Genomic DNA, 24,598 nt, shown 5'->3' with positions numbered 1-24,598 from the left:
TGATAAAATGTGCAAAGAATTTATGTAACGTGAGGGTCTTCGAAACCGTGCAAATCACGTGGTTGCTGCATTCGTCCAAGATAAGTGAGAAGAGCATTTGTCTGCCAAGCGACATTACTTGACCTTGGGATCTCGCCTTCAGCTGGCAGTTAACGTTCAAAAAGGAAGGAAAAGTCTCGATGGTGTTCTTTTTGTGTGACAAGAGTGGGAAAAACAATCACGACTTTGCTCATTGCTACATTGTTGCTAATGTAACATTAGGCTAATAAAGAGTCGCTTCAAAGGTCGTGTATATTGAGTATTGGCTAAGAGTATTGGACTCGCGCCCAGGTTCACGGGCGTTAATAACCAAGGACTTATTTAGAATTTTTCATTTGGGAGGGTAGCGTAAGTTCAAATTTAGGTAGTGTAAATATAAATTTGTAGCCAACATAACCATAAATTGGGTCTTTGAGAAAATTTTTAGGGGGTATTCAGGAAATTTTGAGGGGTGCTAGTGGGTGTTGGGTGTTTGTAAATCACTGATTAATAAAAAAAACCACAACTCTCGGGGGGCGGGTGTGGGGAGGAGGTTGTGATTCAATGTTTCATCCTCGTATCAGAGTCACTAATTTTTCCTGACTTATGGATTGCTTATATGCTGTATTTGACCCTACCTGTGACGCCTTCATCAGTTTAAAAATTGTTTTCCGAACTACGTTTGATTACATTTAAGAAGTATAATGACAGTTGAGTTTTTGGTTTGACACAAACGGTACCGGGTTCGAATCCCAGCCTGGGAATGGGTGCTCTTTGCGAGTGTCCCGTCATCAATTTCATCATACCATTAATCATTCTCATAGACAAAAGTGACAGAAAAGAGACCCCAAATGACAAACACAAACAGGTTAATCGGGAATGGACCTACTGTTGAAAGTGTGATCCGAACAACTATGTGCCTCCACCGGGTGTCGAACCAGGAACAACTTGATTACAAGGTGAATACAATTATAAGAGTAAGATTGAGTGGACTGGCGCTGTTAAGCATCGAAAGCAATCAATCAATGTCGCAAATTAAACGAAATAAGCAGCACAAACATTTGATTCCATCCTGTTACTTTCTATCTATCTGTCCCACTTCCTTTATTTAAGTTCTTTCTTCCAGTTGCTGTCCATTTTATTTCTCTTCCTTTTCACTTATCTTCTCTCTTCCATTTACTTCCTTTTTACTGTCGTCACCTTCTTTGCCTCTCTTTCTTTTCCATTTCCTTTTACCTCTGCCTCTTCTTTTCTCCTTTTATGTCCCATTCCTCGTGTCTCTTTCTTTTTCTTTTCTTTCATAACCTCCCAATCATGGGCGCCGACTACGTGGGTGCTCCGGGGCTCGAGCACCCACATAAATAATCTTGTGGGTGCTGCGCACCCACAAGATTTTTGGTTTGATAAAAACAAAATAATATAAATATTTCTCACTTGCCATTATCAAAAAATAATAAGCAATTAAAACATTGAGATGGGACAGACTTTGATAAAGACAAGCTAACATTGCACAGGGACATGTTTCTAGATGTGTGCAGAACGAACAAAGAAAAAGTGGTCCCATGCGTGAAATGCTCACAGAATTTGTGAAGTTTGTACGGGTGATTTTAACTATACCTGTTACTTCTTGTGCCTCTGAGCGGTCATTTTCAGCACTTAGACGATTGAAAACGATTTTGCGGTCAACAATGACCCAAAAAATATTGAATGATTTGGCAATTTTGCATGTTCATAAAGAAATTACTAAAAATATTGACATTACCAAAATTGCAAACATATTCAGAAGTGCAAATGACGTAAGAAGGAATGTGTTTTATATTGAAAGTTAACATGTCATGATTACTATTATTCTTATTTGGTACATAAAGTTAGTCATTTTGTAGTTTCTGTTCACAACAAAATCCTTGCATAGTTCTATCTGCAATACAATTAAAATTATTTGCATTTATGCAGATTTTTTCATTTTAATTTGTATGAATGTGGTATTTTCTTTTAGTAACGTGTTGATAATATCATTGCCTCTTGCAATCATTGTGCATGTATGTTGTTTAAAGTATACAATACTTGATAAAAACAGATCTAACTGCCATTGATATGCACCCACAGAAATTTTGGAAAGTCGGCGCCCTTGCTCCCAATCTCTTTCCCGCAGCTCTCAATCCGTTATTCCTCCCTTTTTCATTCCATTTCACTAGTTCTTTGAATGCCATTTCATTCGCTTTCTCTCTCTCAATTTATCATCCGTTCTATGTTCATTTTCGTCTTCCCATACCTCTTCCATTCTCCCTCCTCCCCTTCCAGCGCTACACAAAGAAAAATCAAGTATAATCTATTTTTAAATGCATCAGTTAATACATGCGTGTAATTGTTGTTTTCTTAGTTCGATCGAAACTACTGATCCGATGCATTTTTAATGCATCAACACTGTCGTTCGTAAATGCATTTGTATGTGCCGTGGGCATTTTCCCCATAAACAGTTGCTACCCCAAATGCTGAGGTCACCGTACGCCACTGCTGGAATCTGTCCACCTTCCACCCGATTCAACCGGAAATATGGCTCGAGACGTATTTGTTTTAGCCCAGGAGTTTCGAGGTTGTCCCTCGAATACGTGGAAGTGATTGTTTACGTGCAAGAAACTATCGATTAGTCGACTGTTGATACATTCGTAGAAGACAAGGTGGAAAGTTTTCCAAAATGTCCCCTGCCCGAAGCTACGCGGAAAACGAGAAAGAAGACACTGCTTGGCAAATCCCCTCTCAAGGAAAAAAAGGACTAAAGAGAAATAAAAACGAAAACAACGTAGTTCAATGTCTCCCAGGGCGAATAAACTTTGCGTCGGCGTTATTTTTGTCCCTGGTAGGAACCCCGTGCTTTTGGAACACTTGGGGATCTTCCATGGAAAAGGAAGAGTTCTACGAGTAGAGTTTCGCATGAATGTTAAAACGTATAAAAGCTTCAAGAATTTGTCCTTTTCACTCAGCTGATCACCAGCTGGAGTTGCTTCGATTCTCACCCTGAAACTCAATGCTGCGCGCGCATCCGACCCGTCGCTTGGCAACAGCCCTCCCTGTTTTCGGAAGGACAACAGAGTTGCAATCCATCACAATATTAACATATTTCGTCAAAAAAATTGCTACAGTCCCCAAAATCATTGGGATTTCACAAACTTGGTTGATTGATTTATTTATTTTACTTCCTCTTTTCTGCCACTATTGGTTAATCGCGAAGATGAGGATGAGTGATACCCTGGGCATGGGCGTTCTTCCTAGGTGAGACCTTTCATCAATTTCATCATATCATCACTGATACTCATCGACGCGATTAGCCAAAAGTGGCAGAAAAGCGACGTGAAATAAAAAATTCAATCAATCAATCGAAAGCTCAAATGTATAGGAAGTTCCCACACAATATGAATTATCATATTAACACGATGATTATCTATAGATATTGAAGCACATACAAAGAAGAGGATCATAGCCGACAAGAATAACATGCGTACCGTATATAAGTATCTGTGGACGAGCCGAATTAAGAATTAATCGATGAGAAAGCGCGTTCTTTTTGTAAGTCATGTGATTTTATTTATGTAGACTTTATTCTTGCCCTGGACAGACTACAGTCTTTAATCTTCACAGCTTCTAACCTTTATTTTTATCACATCTTGATTAACACTCAAGGGGTTTATCGAGATTTTTCCATTTGAGAGATGCAAGTTCATTTTTAGGGGCGTGTAATGCTAATTTTATAGCCAAAGTGTCTATAAATTTGGCCTTTGTGAACATTTTTAGCGGGGTGTTGAGAAAATTTGGAGGGGTGGTGTTCGTGTTTGAATAAATCACTATCTTAATGTTGATTATTCTTATCTGATACAGCCTTTTTCTTAATAATCTTTTTGGCACTCAGCCAACTATCATATTCTCCTCGCTTGAGATGTAGCATTCGTTATGCTTTTTATGTATATTCTGACCTTGAGCATTCTTACTTACGCATTATATCTTTATTTATCGTCTCTTCTGGTCCATATATCTTCCTTAACACTGATAGTAATTATTAGTGTTGCCCACGGGACGAGACGGGACAGGCTTTTAAAAATGTGAGACGAGACGAGATTGACCATGTGTCATAAGACAAACGAATATTTTCGAGACGAGACAGCATTTCCACGAGACGAGACAGGACAAAGTCTCGTCTCGTTGGCAACACTAGTAATTATTTAAGAGTGCTCTTGTGTTATTCTGTTGAGCACCACTTTTCTATTCTGTAAGTATTGACTGGTTCCGCATTGGTGTAAAATATTTTAGACTTAGTATTCCTGAGAATGTGATAGCTGTTTATTAAGTTTGCTAAAATATGCTCTCCATCAAAGGTTAACCCCTTGAGATTTCTGGAAATAGTTAATGTAATTTGAAAGGTGAAAATGTAGCGATGTTTTACAATAACAAAAATATTGTCTTCTGTGACTTACAGGTCGTAAGTTACAGCAGCTATTATTATTATCATTATTAGGTTGCTTTGTATGAAATTGAAGAAAAGTTACATATCACTAAATTATATGAGTGGTTGGAGATACTTAATTTAAGAACCTTGAGCTCAAGAAGAAATATAAAATTAATTTATTGATACAAAACATTTTGTCAAATAGGATTGATAGTGAATGCGTTATAAATACAACGTTCCAAAATACAAAACAAGAAAAAATTCATTATTATCAGTAAATTTGAAAAATGGTGGTGAATTTATAAAAATATTAATCGATGATTTCAACTATTACTTCACTTAAAACATTATCTTTAGGTATAAGATGAGGTTTACTGTAAAAACCATTATGAGTTAATCCTTTGATATTACTCTTTGTGACATAGTGCTGGATAAGGTTTTATTTTTAACTGTTCTCAGTACTTTAAATATATAAGCTAATAATAAGCTATTATTATTATTATTATTTTACAGTACCCTTCGGCACAAAAACATGGATCAGAGGTACCATGAAGGACAGTAGATTAAGTGGTTTATAACTCTGATTGATATATGTGCATAAGGGTGCGAAATCATTGAAAACTGGTGGGGGGGAGAATGATCTTAATCTACAACCCCCCCTCCCACACAAACATACATTTAATTATACGATATACATATTTATAATGTTATTAAAATTAACAATAAATTACTAAATTAAGAATCTATTATTATTATTATTATTAATTACATAGAAAGAAATTAATTTGTTACTTTTATACGAGGGTGGTTCAATAATTATTGTCCCTGACATATAAGCAGTATTATTTTTCCACAAAGTCCCCCTTCACAGTAATGCACTTCTTTCACCTACGCTGTAAAGCCACTATGCCAGCTTCAAAGAATGTCTGTGGCTGAGCCGTGAGCCATTCTTCCGCAGCGTCCATAACAGCAGCATTTGAGGGAAAATGTGTCCCCTTGAGGTGCTCCTTCAACTTCGGGAACAAATGAAAGTCACTAGGGGCGAGGTTGGGTGAGTAGGGAGGGTGTTCCAACACATGGAAACCAGCAGCATGGATTGCGGCACCAGTAACATGGCTTCTGTGTGCTGGAGCATTATCGTGATGAAACAGCACTTTTCGCCGCAACATCCCACGCCGTTTCTCCTTGATTGCTTCGCGTAACCTAGGGATTAGGGCTGCATAATAGTCCCCAGTAACAGTGTGCCCCACCAGGTAGTCAATAAGGAGCACACCCTTCGCATCCCAAAAAATTGTGGCCATAACCTTGCGTGCTGATGCTTGCACCCTGAATTTGCGGGGGAGAGGTGAATTGCTTTGCCGCCAGTCCATACTCTGTCGTTTGGACTCGGGATCATAGTGGTGGAGCCATGTCTCATCCACTGTCACAAATCTATCACAAAACTGCTTCAGGTCTGCCCCCATCAGCTCCAAACCAGCCCTTGAACATTGAACTCTGTCTTTCTGTTGTTCACGGGATAACATTTTGGGGACCCATCGCGCTGACACCTTTCTGAATCCCAAGTGTTCATGCACAATGGTTTCCACTGAGCCTACAGAGATATGCATGATGTCTGCTAACTGTTGCACCGTGATTCTTCTGTCAGCCATAATCATGTCATGCACAGCATCAATGTTTTCTGGGGTGGATCCTGTTGTTGGAGGACCAGCACCAGGTGCCTGTTGACAGCTTTCCCTGCCGCAACGGAAATCGCGGCACCAGTTTTTTACCACCTGGTAGGTAGGAGCCCCATCACCCAACACACTGACCATGTCCTCATGAATCTCCTTTGGGCTTAGCCCCTTTTTCTGGAGGTACTTGATGACAGCTCGTTGTTAGGTTTTCTCCATTTTTCAAACTAAGTGCCACCTCTCACACTTAAAACGAGAAAAAACAAATTTACTATAGCACCTACGGTTCTGAAATTTTGCATATAGGCATCTAAGACATTAGGCTACAATATCCCCATCATTCATTGCAATTCATATCCTTTAAGTATGCCGGGGACAATAATTATTGAATCACCCTCGTATATATCAGATATCATAAAGTACCAAACTAATTCCTTTACTAACCGGTTAAAGATGTTAAAAAATTATGAAATAGTTGAAGTGGTTTTATGATGTATAATTTTTTATTTAGTTTTTGCTTTATGTTAATATAAATAATGGATTTTATAGTTACTTTTGCCTTGCATGCTTGTTTTACTTTTATTGTGTGTATTAATGTAATTTGTTAATGATCTCTTTAGAGAGGGAAAGCATTCAACACTCACAACCACACTACTTTGTGTGTGATTTCCACATTATTCTTAGTAAAGTATATTTGAAATTAAAAGTAATTGCTTTTCTTATGTTTGTTATAACAAAAACCCCGGAAATTTTTGGTGGGGCATTTTTGATGTCAAGATTGTTGGTGGGAGGGAAATCCCCCCTCCCCCCAGGATTTCGCACCCTGCTGTGCATTATGAAAGGGTACAAAAAGAAAAATAACTGTTCATCAAGGGTTCGGGGTTCGAATCCCGGCCTGGGCATGGGTGTTAGTGTCATTTCATCAATTTTATCGTATCACTCATCCTTGCTACGTTCCCCGGTTTAGTCTCAATGGATCTACTTACTTTTATTCCTCAACGGCGAGCCTGAGACTTATCAGCCTACTATGAAGCCCTCAGGTTGTGATAAGATATGAGATAAGGATATGCTTACGTAAACTTTACCAACTTGCACTCGCAATTAAACTCCTTATTAGAAACAAAAGTGTATTAAGTTCATAATACTTCTCCACTACACAAATTACCACATTCACATTTTCAAAATCACTTCCATTATTCCAGAAACATCCATAATATCTCTCTCCTAACAACTCACAATCAAATGTTTTAAGGTTAGTCCATAACCATAAAAGACTACCCAATTGAACAAAACAAATTACGTCATAATAGACAATTAACATTTTAAACATATTAAACTCCTAAAATGATACAATAAGTGGGGGCGTATCATGGCATCCTCCCACAAACAAAAAGAAAATTAACAAAATGAAAATGGAGTAAATTTTCTTTTTCAAAACTTTAGGGCTATCCACTCAACTCAACAACTGCTTCTCAGTTTCTTGGAGTGTAGGACGGGGCAGACGTATTCCATGTGGTAACATCTAATTGTTTAACACTAGTTTCTCCACTATCGAAATCTTCCGTCTGTGTAGCACTTTCTTTCCTCCTCCAATTGTAGTTACCTCTATACCGGTTATAGCGATGTGGGGAGAAATTATTATTAACATACGTACTTCTTCTTCGGAATGGCGTTCTTCTTTCTTCTCCAGAAGATCGCTGTGATCCCTCGCAGTTCCTTCTTCTGTAAAACCCGCTTTTATTTTCTTCTCCTGAAGGATTGTTACTTTGTCGAGCGCTACCACTGAAGTTCTCATTATCAGATATTCCGTTACCTGCAGGCATCTTTGCTGAATTGGGTTGATTACTGGAGAACGTCAATTGCCTAACTCTAGCTTGGTTGGTTCTTCTGTCCTCGAATCTCTGGTTTTCTGTCCTCCATCCGTCGAGTTGCTCCGAGGCTTCATATCTTCCCAAGAAGCTGGTAAGTTGATCCATGTTGCGTGGATCGCGAGTAAGTACCAACTGACGCACTCGCAGCGGAAGTTGACTAATAACCAAGTTCAGCGCTTCGCTTTGGTCAATGCTATCCACAAGATTACAATAAGAGCCATATGTGTCCCAGCAATATTCTTCAAGTGAGAGGCCACAGCTCCTCGAATACCGTTTGTTTCTCAGAGTCTGCATTTCCCTTTGCTTGGCATCAGCAGAGGCATATTGTTTTCTAAAGGCAGCACAAAAATGTTCAAAAGTCTTCCACTTCTTCTCATTTGCAACAAACCACGCCTTAGCCTTTCCTACCATAAGAGAGGGCAATAACTTCAATCTAAAAATCATAGGGACATTCATTAGATCCAGGTATGTTATTAGCTCTTTTAAATACCTCTCAGCAGAGACAGTATTAATATCTCCAGCAAACTTTGAAAGAGCGTTAACATCAGACATGCGAAAAGATTTGTAGGAGCTATTCTTATAGGCATTGTCACGAGATATCTCATCCTGTACCAATCTCTCGGACTTTCCATTATTATGTATCTTCCTGGGCTTTGTAATTTTCCTAGTTTCAGTTTCCTCAGAACTAGAGGAAACTGCAGAGCAAGAACTTGACGAGTAACGATTTCTTTTCCTCATCTTCCCCTTGGAATCACCTCTAGTTGTTGAACCGTTCATTCCCGGTTGAAATACGGCTTCAACATTTTGAGAAGGTTCTAGAACCCGACAGCCTGCCATTAACATCTGTAGTTGATCGACCTGCCTATCTACAGATGCGACTTTCTCTGTAACTTCTTCAAGTTTCCTTTCTTGCCTTCTCTGATTTAGCTCTAAATTATCAAGTAATTCTGAGGAACCCTGTGTTGCTTCTGGCCTTGCAATTATTTCAACACTCTCTATTCGTCCCCTCAATTTCTCAATTTCATTTTCCATTTCCTTTTCTTTAGCTTCTCTAGATGTTTTCTCCTGTGTCAAGTCTAAGTTCCACTTTTCATAATCCTCCTTTTGTTTTTCTTCCAGCTTTAGTATTAATTCAGCTACTTGCTGCCTCTCACACGCAATTTCCTTCCTCAGAGTCTCCTTAATTTCTCTACATTCCTTTCGCCCCTCTTCTATTCTAAATAATAATTCTTCCTTATCTTGGCTGAGCAGCTTCATCAATTCTCCTCTTTCTTCATTCCTTTTTCTTTCTTGTTCATTTCTTATCCTTTCCTGTTCATTTCTTATCCTTTCCTGTTCCTCTTTATCTTCTCTCCTGATTCTTTCTTGTTCATTTCTTATCCTTTCCTGTTCCTCTTTATCTTCTTTTCTTATCCTTTCCTGTTCCTCTTTATCTTCTCTTCTGATTCTTTCTTGTTCATTTCTTATCGTTTCCTGTTCCTCTTTATCTTCTTTTCTTATCCTTTCCTGTTCCTCTTTATCTTCTCTTCTGATTCTTTCTTGTTCATTTCTTATCCTTTCCTGTTCCTCTTTATCTTCTTTTCTTCCCATTTCCATTTTCTCCATCAGAGTTTGAAACAACTGTTCCAAGCAAGGACTTCCTTTGTTACCCTTCTCTTTACAAATAAGACATTTCAATTCTTCCCCCTTATACTGCGATTTTGGCAAAGGATAACCAGCACAACGTAAGTGGAAGCTTCTTTTACAATCGTTGCACTCAACCTCTTCATCATCAGCTTTCCCTTTATCGGAACAGCAACTTAAAGTATCCATTTTTAACTTACGACGATCACTTCTTAAATTATGCTTCTGCATACCCTACTCAAACACATTTATCGAGTCCCGCGTTGCGGCGCCAAAAAGTTTACACCTGCTACGTTCCCCGGTTTAGTCTCAATGGATCTACTTACTTTTATTCCTCAACGGCGAGCCTGAGACTTATCAGCCTACTATGAAGCCCTCAGGTTGTGATAAGATATGAGATAAGGATATGCTTACGTAAACTTTACCAACTTGCACTCGCAATTAAACTCCTTATTAGAAACAAAAGTGTATTAAGTTCATAATACTTCTCCACTACACAAATTACCACATTCACATTTTCAAAATCACTTCCATTATTCCAGAAACATCCATAATATCTCTCTCCTAACAACTCACAATCAAATGTTTTAAGGTTAGTCCATAACCATAAAAGACTACCCAATTGAACAAAACAAATTACGTCATAATAGACAATTAACATTTTAAACATATTAAACTCCTAAAATGATACAATAAGTGGGGGCGTATCATCCTCATCTTCGCGATTAGCCAAAAGGGGCAGAAAAGCGAAGTAAAATAAACCAAATCAATTTCGCATCAACGGCCTGACGGCACCCACAAATATTTCTGGCGTCGCTCTAAATATAGCCATTGCTTTATTTCAGGGACTGAGCACAAGGAACGCAAGGGCTAAGATATTCCCCGTTTTCTTTCCTGGGTAGTTTACACCATGTCACGGCAAGGTGGAAAGTCCTTATGGCCAAAGGCTCTAAGTGGGAAAGGAAAAGGGGTTCTCATCTCCTTCGAACACGGACAATTACAACGCCCAAGGAGATTTCTATTCTATTGAAACGATAAAGAAAGTTTATGACCCACAAAATATAAATGGCTGGCGGGGAATTCCCACCTCAACGTATAAAGCAAGAACTCCCCGTCTTCCTCAGCTAGCCATTGACCCGAGTTTTCTTGTGGCATCAATTTTCCGTCCAGTGCAAGAATGAAGTTAATGTAAACAGAACCACGTGACTTCTGAGAAATAGTTCCTTTTCTGTGTGTTGGTTCTGGTGTTACCTTTTTCTAGGAATATATTGGTTGTGGCGCACAGCTCATTATATAATGTCCCACAACCTGTACGTCGAGTGGCTTGGTTATGTCACGTTCCCTATATTCTTACGCGCACGATTCCTGAATAGATGCCCACGAACAACTAATAGCATATCTAAAATAAAAAAAGTAGATCTTTTCCTATGTGTCAATTTTGGACCTGTTTTGCCCATGAATATATTGGTAGTGGCTGTAGGGCATAATAAATAGTCCCACAACCTCAATATAAGCAGTCGAGATGTATGGCTTCATGACATGCAGTGTATTCCCATTCCACCATGGTGTATTCCTACGCGCAAGACAGCTGCACAGCTGTCACTAGAATAACCAAAAGGATTTCTCGCAAGTCACGTGCATATGTTTACAGAGTAACGAACAGAGAATAGGTGTCCTATTTCTGAATCTGACCGGCATAAATTGACAGTCCATTGTGGACTTTCGTGTGAAATAACGATTTTCAACTTTATTTCTAGAGGGGAAAATGGGGATTGACAAGGGTTCCACTATTTTATGTGAGTGTGTGTGCGTGGGGGGGGGGGGGGTAAAAGAAAAACTAAGTACCATCTAATTGCTTTACAAAATCTGTAATGTTACGCAAAGTGTGTATCGACCCCCAAAAATTCCACTCCTGCGTACAGTCATGGACGGGACACTTCTGGATTGTAATGATCCCATTAAGGGTCAATGGAATTGTTACAAACCAGAAGTGTCCATGACTGTACAATTCGTGTAATTTGAATTTGATTTTCTTAAAGTCCACTTTATGCACAGGTTTTCATAATTTAGATCTACATAATTTGTATTCCTGTCCAGATATTATTAGAATGATTACATCAAGAAGACTTAGGTGGGCAGGCTATGTGGCATGAATGGGAGAGGAAAGAGGAGTTTACAGAATTCTTGTTGGGAAACCTGATGGTAAGAGACCTGTAGGAAAGCCAATACGAAGATGGAGGGATAAGGTTGAGATGAACCTAAAGGAAATCGGTAGGGAGTATATAGATCTTGCTCAGGATAGGGACAGATGGAAGGCCTGTGTTGCTTCAGCAATGAACCTTCGGGTTTAATAAGGCTATAGAGTTAGTTAGTTAGTTAGACTAATCGGGACTTGACCTATAGTTTAAAGTGAGATCTGAACCACTGTGCAGTGTGCCTTCAAATTCGTGTAATTTTAGGCATAAATATACCTGGCACACACACACACACACACTAGCTAACTGAATGCACATATGCGTATATTTACAAATATTGAATAGCATATGAAACACTGCTGGTGTAACATTAGAGTGATCTATTGTAGTCTTAAGACGATATTTTATCCTACATTGTTCCGTTGTTAATAGTAGGCGGGAGCAACTGCTTCCTTACTCCCCCCATGCGAATTTATAAACAGATAGGCAAACTAGGACTGAAGCTGCAGTTTAAAGTGGAATCCGAACCACAATGCTCCTCCATTGGGGATCGTCTGTGTATGCTACGACGCCAGGGGTCCCGTGTTCGAATCCTGGACTGGGCATGGATGTTTGTGAGTGCCCATTCATCATATCATCACTCATCCCTATCTTCTTCTTCGCAAATTAGCCAAAAGTGGCACAAAAGCGAAGTAAAATAAAGCAATTCAGTCAAATCAAATGGTCTGTGTATAGAAAGTAAGAAGTGGCAGCTTTTTCCTCGAACATTGCTAATCTTTCACACTTTATTGTTATTGTTAGCATTATCATTTCGTGGATAATTCCGTGGGAGAGTTGAACCTCAAACTCACCCCTTCCCATCGGACTATCGTTCAATAGCGATTTCCAACACAGCATCAAAGGAAAATAAGTATTGACATTTGGCAACAGTGTATGTTCTTAAAACAGCGCGGAATAAGAATCCAATCAAACTATAAATCACTATTTTTTTCCTTTGATGTGTAGTTGTCCGCCATTAATGTTTCGCTTTCATAACTTGCTTCTTACGTAATCGAATAATTACTTCCAACTGGTGCATTTTGTTCGGCTGCCAATTTTAATGCAAACTTGTTTCACTGGTCCGCGTTCCCTATGTAGATATACGTATTTATGCCTCAAGGCTGCATTCACATGCTTTATTTTCTTCTTTCATATTGGTTGCTTTGAAAATATTAGGTGTATTACTCTGCCCGTGTCGATTTGAGGGAAACACCTCTATTGCGCACATAGGCACCGGCTTGTGGGGGGCACGAGCCGCCCAATGTTAACGATGTGCGGGCAGAGCCCCCCCAAATAATTTGCTTAAGAGGATCTCATGTATTACTTTGCTTCTCTTGTAAAGTTTCTTGTAAAGTTTACTCTGAATTGCGCCACATGAACTTAACTTTAAATACACATTTGAAATGTTCTAGACCATCAACGCTGGGGGGCTGAGACCGCTAAACCATAAACATTGGGGCGGGGCGGTATAACCAGAAACAGCAAAACACACGACTTATTACTATATACTAACGTAAGGATATAATTATGAGTATTGTTAACATTTTTACTAAAGAGTTTCAAAAGACGATGTGCATGAACTAGGGGAGTGGATTGGACGTTCGGGCTACAAATGGCTCTCACATGAAATTCAGAACGACATCGTTGATATATTAGGGAGATCTGTTTTGCGCTCCGTGGTAGCAGATATTAAAAGTCGGGAATGTGAACAACAATTGATATTCTGCATTCGAACTGTGAATGAAAAGTTTAATATTTTTGAGGAATTCATTGGCTTGTACGAGATTCCAAACACTGAGGCCAAAATTTAAAAAAAGGGAGGGAGTCAGTCATTCATTAATTTATTTCAGTGATCAGAGCCCCCCAATAATTTTGACAAGTCGGCGCCCCTGATTGCCAATAATCTTTCTGACGTAAATGGGGGGGGGGGAGTGCAAGGAACAGCATTGAGCAGACAATCCAGGCTGTAAAAAATTATCTAGGGAGGAGAGGAGTGATGTAACGGATGCAAACATCAAAACCCTGGTCTCCTATTTACATATAGTTTGGAGGGAGCGTAGAAAAAAGGGGAGGGTACGGAACAGTGGCTCAGGCATAGGTCGAGCGTGTAGTGCATAGTTGTGAAGGTAGTGATAGTGAACAATCTCAAATGTTAGATGAGGGCCATATTGCCATTTATACATGTACATATGCATTTTTTTCCTTAACGTTTCTGTTTATAAATGTTTCTAAATGTATGATCAATGGGGTGTATGCTTAAGGCGGGGTGTTTATATAACAATATTGTAGGATACGCACAACCCAAGGGCTTGTATCAATATCAATAAATATCATATCATAATCTTTCTGGAAACGAAGTTAATAATGTCATTGGAGTGGGGTCAATACTCCCTGTCTTTCTCTTATTGTTCTATGTTCTCTTTCTACCTGTCTTTAATTATCTGATTTGTTCTCTTTCTTTCTTATGCTTGTTTCTTTCTCTCTCTCGATTATCTTTCTATCTTTCTTTCACTCTTTCCTTCTGTCTCTGCTTCTCTACACCGATCTGCTCTCTTTCTCATCCGCTCTTCTTTTCTCTCTTAACTTCTACATCTGTGTCTACTTCGGTTTGTCTCTCTCTCTCTCTCTCTCTCTCTCTCTTGCTCTACCTTCATTTCTCTACCGCGTTCTGTCTTTTTTCTTTCCTCTGATAGACGCATGATAAGAGGAAGAAGAAGAATTTGTATTCTATAGCATGTTATTGATTGGTTGTTATAGTATCAGTGTGTGTAAGATGTACGTGAATGGCTTCCATGTATTGAAGTTATATTGTTTAATTTGAACCTACGTATTTTGTATGTCTTGTGCATGTATAGATAAGAAATCACACACAACAAGGCTTACATCCTCTTTGTCTCTATTTTCTCTCATATCCTTTTCCTTGCCTTCTAGAAATATGCTAGACAGCAGGTTTTGGTCAGGACGCAATCGGAATGGGAAATTTCGAAAACTCCCAACATTCGAGATGAGAAAAACTTACCATTTCCCGAGTAAGACGGGAAATTTTTGGAACCGAAAACGATCGACATTTCCCGACGATGTGTGTCTCAATTACCCCCCCCACACACACACTCTGCAACTCCAGCCAGTGGTTGTTTTTTGCATTTCTGGAATTGGAAATTTCACACACTTTTTGTGCAGAATACTTATAAAAACGATCATTTGGAATTTCTCCGAGTCAGGATCGGGAGGACAATTTTTTTCCCGATCCCGCTAAGTACTTTTCTGAACCCCTAATCCCTACTGTCTTTCTCTATCTGGAGGCTATTTGGCTAAGTTATGTTAAAGTGACGAAGTTGTTGCCAACTTAAAAAAAAATTGTCAAAGCTACTACAGAATAAATAACATTAAGCTCAAAGTACCAGAAGAAGCTATTGTTAATGATGAACAGCCTTTAAACCAGCAATGTGTATCATACTGCACATTGTCCAGTCCCAAGTGTGAATAGAAACTGTGATGGGAGGGTTATCTGTGCGTCGTATGCTCTGCTTGTACTGTATCTCATTCGATTGATTGAATTGGTGTTTTAAGTCCACTTTATGCACAGTTAGGTTAATCGGGACTGGACCTACAGTTTAAAGTGGGATCCGAACCACCATGTGCCTCCACCGGGTATCGAACCCGGGACCCCTTGATTACAATGAGGAAACGCTACCACTGCGCCATCGGGGAGGAGGTCCTCATTCGAATTCTGAGTCTTGACATCGATTTTATCAGTTCATCACCCATTCTCATCGTCGCGATTAATCAAAGAGGCAGACAGCGACGTAAAATAACCGAAACGGGAGGAAAGAAAGAAAACAATGCGACGGAATCCCAGTGTTACCATGGAAGGATAGAATTACTATCGAGGAAGACAATAGCGGCGATTGGGTTCAAAAACTGGGTAGGGAAGGTGCCAAAACGTGGGGGCAAAAGCCCCCCTTATAATCGCCGCCACTGGAGGAAGAAGTTAATAGCAGCCTTAATGGGGGAGCTATTGCGAAATTCGAACCTGCGTCATTCCGAGATCAACACGAATCTATTGAATCATCTCACTAGGCTTCAAAGTTCAGAAGTTCATGCTCACGTGATAGAAGCAGAATCAAGTGCCAAGAGAATAGCGTGTGCATGCGACTGACCTCTGAATGGTAGTATGATAATTTCCGATGCCTTAGTTGGCAACGCTGCTGCTCATATAAACACGCTGTAGCCTGACGCAAGCGCGTATACGTCGTCCTGATAATCGACGAAGTGCTACTCCGGAGCTTATGGGTGTAGTAGAGAAAGTGTAAAAGGTACTGATAGACCAGGAACCCCACTCAACGTTTTCAGAGTGAACTGATCAAGGTAGGTGCAAAATGTTATTTCATATATTGTAGTGAGTTCAGCTAACCATGTTTCGTATTCGCATATAAGGAAGGAAGTGTTGTGCAAAATATTCGTCTTATTTTACCCTCTATATCAACTTTTTGTAAAAGAGAATGGCGTCCCACCTACAGATGTTTTTCGTTCTGAAAACTGACTGAAAAATATTATCTCTTCCACAACAATTGATTCAATTAGCCCTTATACACATTTTACTGTTATTTGAAGCTCGGTAGTAATATCTTAATAAGGAGCAGGCTTGAGCTGTACAAAATGGCTCTAATGAAGTTCATAATAGATTTATGCGAAGTACACTCACCTCAATTAATACTCGGGAAGGTTGTTTCTTTATACAACATATTTGCAGAAGATACAATTCAATCTACAGATGTGTACGCTGTATAAAACAATTTATTACTAACCTCGTTGACCCTGTACAGAGGGTCATAAACGACACCGTCTCCAGAATTACCGTACAGAGTGTGAAGGGGCAAGAAAACAGTGCCTGCAGACCAAGGTCCGTTGCTGCAGACTATCTTACTGTTTAACAACAAATATCAGTGCAATTCGACTGTGATTTTGAAGTCTTGACGAATACATGTTACTGCTGGTAGACGTAATTTTTATGTAATATCATTTGTTGTAAAATGACAGCAGTGCTATATTTTAAGGTTCAAAGTACCCAATAGTTGCGTTGTAATCAGACTCTGTAGGACTGTAGACTACTAAAAGCATCACCAACAAAGATTTTCTTTGTATTTCTGCAAGAATGTATTCCTCTTGTTTGTGTAACATTATTACAAAAAAATCTTTCATTCAATCTGTGTACCACTTATTGTGTGTGCTATCGTGACAGCTAAAAATACGAACACCGCGTCTATTATTAAATGAAATCTCGCTTTCTAAATAGTAGTGTGTTCAGTCGAAAGCAAATATAAGGTGAATGAGGCGTATATACCCTATAGGCGGCGATAAGGGGGGGGCGAGGGAGGGCATTTGCCCCCCAACTTTTGCCCCCGCAGTGTGCTAAACCTTATTTAAACTATCTATACTGTCTTTGCCCCTCAGGTTTGGCACCTTGTCCCCTCCCCCCCACGGTTTTGGAACCCAATCACCGCCGCTCATGAGATTTAATCCCAAATTGTTAGTCCGAACTCGTTAGACTGCCAAGTGTTTGAATTCAGTGGTGCATTTGATTTCAGATGGCACTTTTATGTGCGCGTACGGTGATGTTAGCAAAGCGATACGCCCAGTCAATAATCGTAAAAATATAAATTGTATGTAAGAATTTTGGTGTATTATTATACACGCCCTCCAGAATCGGAAGGATAAGTACGCATTGTGTGGCTCAGAATATAATTTTCTGTGTTCCTTATAACGTATAAATGCAACAGTACTTCACGAAATAGTTATAAAAAACAACATTGTTCTTTTTGTGAAGGGAAGGGACGTGCAGAATAACAATAGTATAACCCATAAAATTATGTATACTTGAATGAGATTAAGTTCAACCTTGTTATTTGGCCGAGACTGCTTATGTACAGTTCAATGGGAATGCGTTTTTTTTATTACGTATAATACAGTACTTGATTTCAAAGTATGAAAAATAACATAACGCTCTGTTGTATGTAATTTCTTATCGTAGGTTTTGTCAGTCCAGGAACTGAAATTAGAACTCGCGATAATCCGTTGATAATTGGAAAACTACACTAAGTTGTTTTGAGTATAATTCTCTTATGTAATGTGTTGGTTACCTTCCCCTCCCCCTATTATACTGCCACAACCTTATACTTAGTTTATATACATACACCTTTCTATATAATTCGTCATGAATGAACCTTTCAACAGTATTTGATAGTAGCTTGTCAGTGCTTACGCGGTCGTATATTTCGGAACAATCTGCAGAGGCTACAAACTTTAGTGCGTGGAATATTATCGTAAAAATGGGCCGATGGAAGCTGACAATCCAAGCCGACAAAAACTAACTGCCTTCTTGTCCATGAAGAACCGAGCAACACTGACTGACTCAAAAATAGAACTGTTCACGGGCGTCCTTCGTATTTGAATGTTTTCCGTTCCCTTTCCCAAGTCCGTAAATATCACAGGTAAATATTTACTTCACTCGCACGCGTATTTACAGGGTGTCAACACGTTGCTCTTAAGACCATAATACCATTCGTCGATCATTTCTATGCATTGTGTTTCAAACTCTTTTCTTTCCTAGTCTGTGTGTTTCACGAGGACTATTCTTAGAATCGTCTGCAGCGAGTGGATATGTAATGTTGAGGATAAATCTGAAATATCTTTGGTATATGTAGCCTCACACACCACAAAAGAATTAAGAATACCAGCTTACAGGGCCGGATTAAGGTGAGTGCTATTGATGCTGAAGCATTAGGCCCATTCCTGAAATAGGCCCAGATGAAAAAAAAACTAGAATTTTCCGAAAGTTGAACAGTTTTCTTTTTCTATATTAACCCGAAAATAATCTTAGAATTAAATTTGGAGCCCCAATTTCGGACGCCTAAACACAGCGTTACTTATTATAGTTACTATTATTCTTTACGCTGTGACGTAACTATAATGTCGTAGTGTTTATTGTTCACCGAGGATTTCAAGCATCAGGCCCAATTTCGTTTGATCCGGCCCTGCTAGCTTACACAAACTTTAGTAGCATTCGATTCTCGAATGACTGCTAAGGCCGGTGTAAACTATTTCTCGAAATTCAGTAGATTCTCGCTTATCTGACATAAACGGGGCGGCAGAACGTCTGATAACAGGGATGTGTTAAGAAAAAGCCTATTCAACGTCAAATTAATGTTATAATTTTAAACATTGCGAACCTAATACAGTAATGTTTTACAACACTATAGAAAAAATTAACTTTAAAAATGAACTTAGTTACATAGTTGTCTGAAGTTAAACACAGTACGCTCACAACTTAGTTCTTGTTGCCGATTGATGTTTTTCCTTTCCTATGTCTGATAAGCGAGACACTACTGGATTTAGAAACTGAAATCAAATTATCTATTAGAACAAGGTAAGCTTTACATATTGAGTGTACCGGACCGGATTGGTCAGCGTAACATCTCACGACAGTGGTGTGCCCAACAACACCCCCCCCCCCCTTTTCGATATTTCTAAATTAAAAACTTCAAATGATGGAAAAGAGTGCAAATATATACGACTGCCCACTGCAAGTCTCATAACCCTCCACCCTTTTAAAGATCCTGAACACCCCTTACTAAGCGAGGCCAAAAATCTTCAGGTTAGAATTCTGTCATTGTTTTTCCGATCAATTTTTAAAGTTCCTCATTGGTTGATTTGTTTTAAGTCCACTTTATGCACAGTAAGGCTAATCGGGATTGGACCTACAGTTTAAAGTGGGATCCGAACCACTGTGCTTCCACCGGGTATCGAACCCGGGAACCCTCGATTACAAGGCGACAAGTTCCTCATTGTCGCGAATAAAGCCTGGTCCTCTCGAGACCACAGTAAGCGATGTGCAAATTTGCAAATATGCTCGTATACATCCCCATTGGATGTCCTAAGCTTTCCTTCTGACAATTTTTTGTGCAAAAGTCGCACCCACTCATAGACCAGCAATCACTTCGGGCTTAGCAACAGAAAAGTGCCACAAGCATCAGAACACAGGTACAGACACAGGCAACCGGTATAACCACCTGATATGCGATGGTCGGGAAGAACGGACAGGTTTCGTTCTAAACGGGTGTGTGTTTGTGGCAAAAAGTGTCTTCATGGCCTTGTACCCAGCTATATCCGACCTTGTATTGCAGGACGGGACAGCTGCATTTATCCCCCCTGCACAGAACACTTCTCAAATTTCAAGGCCACAACACGCCCTCCCCCCATCTTTACTTTGGATATAGCATGGTTCCTCAATTTCCTTCCCAAGGGACAAGTTGCGCATGGTAACTGAAGATATTTCGATCGTTAAGTAGATTCCTCCGTTGATGCCAGAGTGGACACAATTTATTTGAGGAACGTCCCCATAGACTTGTTTACTCTTAAACAGGAAGTTCATATGTGACTGTTGCCATGGTAAAAGTCTTGCTTTGGATGTCTGGAGTTGAAAGGACTGTCCCCACTCAGCTTGTAGGTTGGTCGATGTAAATTAGCACAGGAACAAGGATTATGTTGATTAACAGCGTTTCTCAGAAGTCGTGTAACTAATCACCTTCTACGCTCAATTTTACTTTCAACCCATTTATTAGTTGAAGCTGTTACCTTCCGAGCCCCACCAATAAATGTATTAATTTGACGTTACCGTATTGTAATCAATAGGGGCATGCATATTTAGTTTTTGACGAAAAAAACGAAATGTCAAAAAACACATTGTAGTGTTAATTTTTCATGCTTTTGAAAGGTGAGATGCATTTTGTGACCATGTTTTGTCACGAAATAATGCGAAATGAACTGCAAAAAGCGAAATTAACTCTTAAACACGAAATTTAGGGTTTATTCACCGACGCGGCACCTTCTGAGGTCTGAATTATCCTGAGTTATGCAATTCCCGGAAAATTGATTAATTCTGCTGTTAATATTGGAGAAGCAAAATGGACTCCTTTACACAGAAATAAACTTAATACTCTGATAACTACATAAATGTGCTATTAGAAGTGAAATGTTAATTCGGTGTAATAAGTAGTTTTTAAATCAAATTTAGTATTATATTCACAATTTTAAAATCAAAATGTATTTTTATGTACCACTTTTCATCCCAATTTTTCACCGCTATAACACCAAAATTTTATTTTATTTACCGCTTTTGAACCCGAAATTGACTCAGTTTTTGTACCAAAATTTTGCTTTTTCCAAAAATGTGCCTCTAGTAAGAAATGATTCCCGCTCTGAAGGGGGCACATGTCAAGGTTCAGCCCTTAACGGGTAAGCTAATGAAGGGGGGTCCGGTTTCTATCCCCGGTGAAGGTACTATGAAACTGTAGGTCCAGTCCATATTAGCCTATCCTGCGGTGAAGCGTTGTCTTTATGTGAATATTAGTGCCTTGTGCCCAGAAGGAAGAGAAAAATATTGACAATTTCTTTCTCTGCGATGTCTAAAAGCTTCTCTTTGGAGTTGAATAAACTTTGTGTTTTAAGATGTGACCTTCTGGCAAAGCACCCAAAAGCGAACCTCACTCCACGTTGTACGCCCCGGTAACTACGATGTTGCAGGCGAACGAGACTCGGGCGTCTGGATCTACATTATAATCCTCTGTAGGGTGTGTGTTCCTGTTTTTTGTCGCGCACCTTTTTTTACCAGTGACGTATTCTCCCGGCTGTACCACTCGTAAACCTATATACCGGGTGATCCGTTTGAGATGTCAGAAAAGTAAACCTTTATACAGGTTAATCTACGTATCTCTGAGCAGTTTGTTGTGATGTAAGCACAACTAAATCTCGAATGAGTGGAGGTTTACAGACTTCAGCTGCGTGGAGGCAGTAGCATGCATTAAATACTCGGAAAATTTCGCATACCGTACGACATACTGTGTGCGCTGTTGTGACGTGATCACCACCTTTGTTAACCATGCGTAGTAGCGCCGCCATGTGACTGAAGTCTAAACCTCCACTCATTCGAAATGTACATCCTTTGTGCTTATATTAAAACAAACTGCTCGCATTTTCGACTATGATCAAGACAGATGATTTGCGGATTACATTTACTTTTATTTTTCATTTCTAGAACAAACATTGCACCTTTGGATTATATAAAATGTATACATGAAAAATGTTCCCACAATTATTTCTTGAAAATAACATCTTTCAAATGGCGTCCCTGGCAGGCAACACATTTTGCAAGACTGTCTTGAAAGCTACGCATGACACGTGCAATAACATCTGGATTTATGTGTGCAATCTCTTCTCTGATTCGTGCCTTCAGATATCAGCTGGCTCCGGTCTTGTTGCAAAAAGTTTCTCTTTCAGATAGCCCCAAAGGAAAAAATCTGGGCAGTTAAGTCTAGTGATCGCGGAGGCCATGGAATGTCACCAAATCTTGAAATAATGCTACCCTGAAAAACATTGACGTGGTGCACCCATATGCAAGATCCTTTGCAGGATTCGACGTGTTGTTTGTAATGTCTGAGCATGCCGAACGCCGAGGACTGCGAACCACAGCAACGCGCGCACGTTCATGTTCTCTGGTGTTCTGACTGTTCTTTTTCTCCCATGCGGTTTATTTTGAACACTTCCAACTTCACGCCATTGGTTCCACCATTCAGTGATTGTTTTCCTGTTAGGAACTCGTCCACGGCATTGCTGATCAGTGACGTGCGGTGACGTCGACACTGGGGGTAGCAGTCAGTGTCATGCTCAATAGGGGGGGGGGGGTTGGTGTGGGTCACACCCCTCCTCCCTTTAGGACCAGTATTCCTACAAAAAAGAAGAATATCAGTAACAGGAAAATATTGCAAAATTATGAATGAGTACTAGAAAAAAGTACACGTAACTCCCACCCACATTCGAAAATAAATAACTATTTGATTTGACTCTAAGCCAGAGATCCTGGGTTCGAATCTCGGATTGACCATTTGTATTCTTTGTGTGTGTGTCCTTTCATCAATTTTGTCGTACCAAAGGTGGCGGAAAAGCGAAGTAAAATAAACCAAATTGAGAAATCAATCAATGATTTGATTTCATTTTTGTTACTTAGCGTCGCTTTTTTGTCACATTTGGTTAATTGCGAAGATGATACGATGAAATTGATGAAGCGACGAGCTCAGGGAACGCCCATGCCCGGGTCGGGGTTCGAACCCGGAACTCCTGGTGTCGTAGTGCGCTGTGATAACCACTCCCGCACGCTTGGTTCATTTGGTGACAGGTAACAAAACACAACACACTTTTTTGTAGTAACACACTTTTTTGTAGTTTCTTCAATGATATTCATTTGACTTTTCGAGTTCTGAGATACATTTTTCATTCCAAATTATTTCATTATTCACTGCAACACACAGGACAAGAATGCACATCATCACGGGTTCGAATCCTGGCCTGGATTGTTCATATGAGGTCCATTCAACAATTTCATTATATCATCACTCAATCCTCATTTTCGCGATTACCAAATGTGGCAGAAAAGCGAAGTAAAATAAACCAAACCAACAACAACATGAACACGCGTTCTCTTGCCCAAATAAATACATCCGTATTTATGACTGTTAGAGACCAAGAGTAGTATATTTAAATAAAACACTACTAAAACGAGAGTCAGAGAGAGCCTGAGCACATATTTGTAATTTAATCATTATATATTTCATATTTGGAAAAGAAAAAAAGAAAGAAAGCATAACATTATTGTCTGCACATAACACGTTCCCATTTCATAAATAATAAAACTACATCCCATATTATACATACGCACATATTGTACAACGTGTAAAAGGTTGTGTAAATACAGAGAACATAAGTACTGCAGAAAATTTTACCCTGTGTTCTTTATAGGATTTACAAAAAATTATGAGAAACAAATCCCCTATCTGTCCTATAGGAGATAGACTAGGGGACCTGAAAGCCTGGGCTTTCAACCATTGCAGCGGGGGGCGTGGGGGCAAGGGAGGTAGAGGTAGAAATCTTCCTTTTCCTTGGGCCGGCCGTTTCTACCTGGAAACTGGTCTGGCGGAAGAAGAGCGAGCTAGGGTATCCAGCCAGCTTTGCCCGCGGAGAACACCGATGACGAGAAGAGCGTGGAAAAAAAGGTGTTACATATGAGCTGTGGTGGCTTTAACAAGACAATAAATATTGTGATTTGAATATAATTCGGGATGTGAGATTGATTGATCTATCTCTGCTAGACTAGCTACTCCTCAGTGCAAGTCACTGGCTGATCACCATACTCCCTGCGGAATGCACGCTGCACCGCTGCAATTGACTTCGTCAACACGAACTGCTCCACACAAAATATACTTTGCTGTAGAGGCCAACGCTTCATTGCTACTGAAATCCAAGGCCACAGTGTACACAAGGCAGGAGGAAACCGCCCTCCCAATGCATTTTTGCAGTGTTGCCAACCTCAAACTGTGTAGTCGAAAATGCTCCACCCTGTGTAAAGGGTTACTTTTCTGAATCTCAAACGGATCACCCGCTATATATTGCCGGAAATATGTTTTCTATTTGTTTGTAGGCCTACTTGCATGCCATTGGTGTTTTATTTCGATTATATGTAATTAATATACGTATAATAAATATATATACAATAAGTAAGAACTGTTGCGGTAAAGGTCAAATTTTCAGAATACGTCACTGCTCATTTCAGCCTTATCTTTTTAAGTTTTTAACCTAGGTAAGGAGATTTTATTCCTTAGAGACGGACCTCGTATAATGCGACGGGTGAAAATA

The 24,598-nt window shown here is 39.6% G+C and overlaps 1 protein-coding gene across 1 annotated transcript in view; it reads left to right on the top strand.

The window, feature by feature from the left end:
- Nucleotides 1-16,073: 16,073 nt before the first annotated feature.
- The window catches only part of Gs2 (glutamine synthetase 2), a 36,255-nt gene continuing 27,730 nt past the window's right edge, over nucleotides 16,074-24,598 (top strand). The window contains exon 1 of the mRNA XM_083109940.1: nucleotides 16,074-16,222. The gene's annotated coding sequence lies outside the window, so the exon portion shown is untranslated. The remainder of the gene's footprint in view (nucleotides 16,223-24,598) is intronic.

The sequence above is a fragment of the Lepisma saccharinum genome, chromosome 23, assembly GCF_977018435.1.
Source record: "Lepisma saccharinum chromosome 23, izLepSacc3.1, whole genome shotgun sequence".
Lineage (NCBI taxonomy): Eukaryota > Metazoa > Arthropoda > Insecta > Zygentoma > Lepismatidae > Lepisma > Lepisma saccharinum.
Note: the sequence above shows the minus strand (reverse complement) of the source record. Positions and strands in the feature narration are given on the sequence as shown.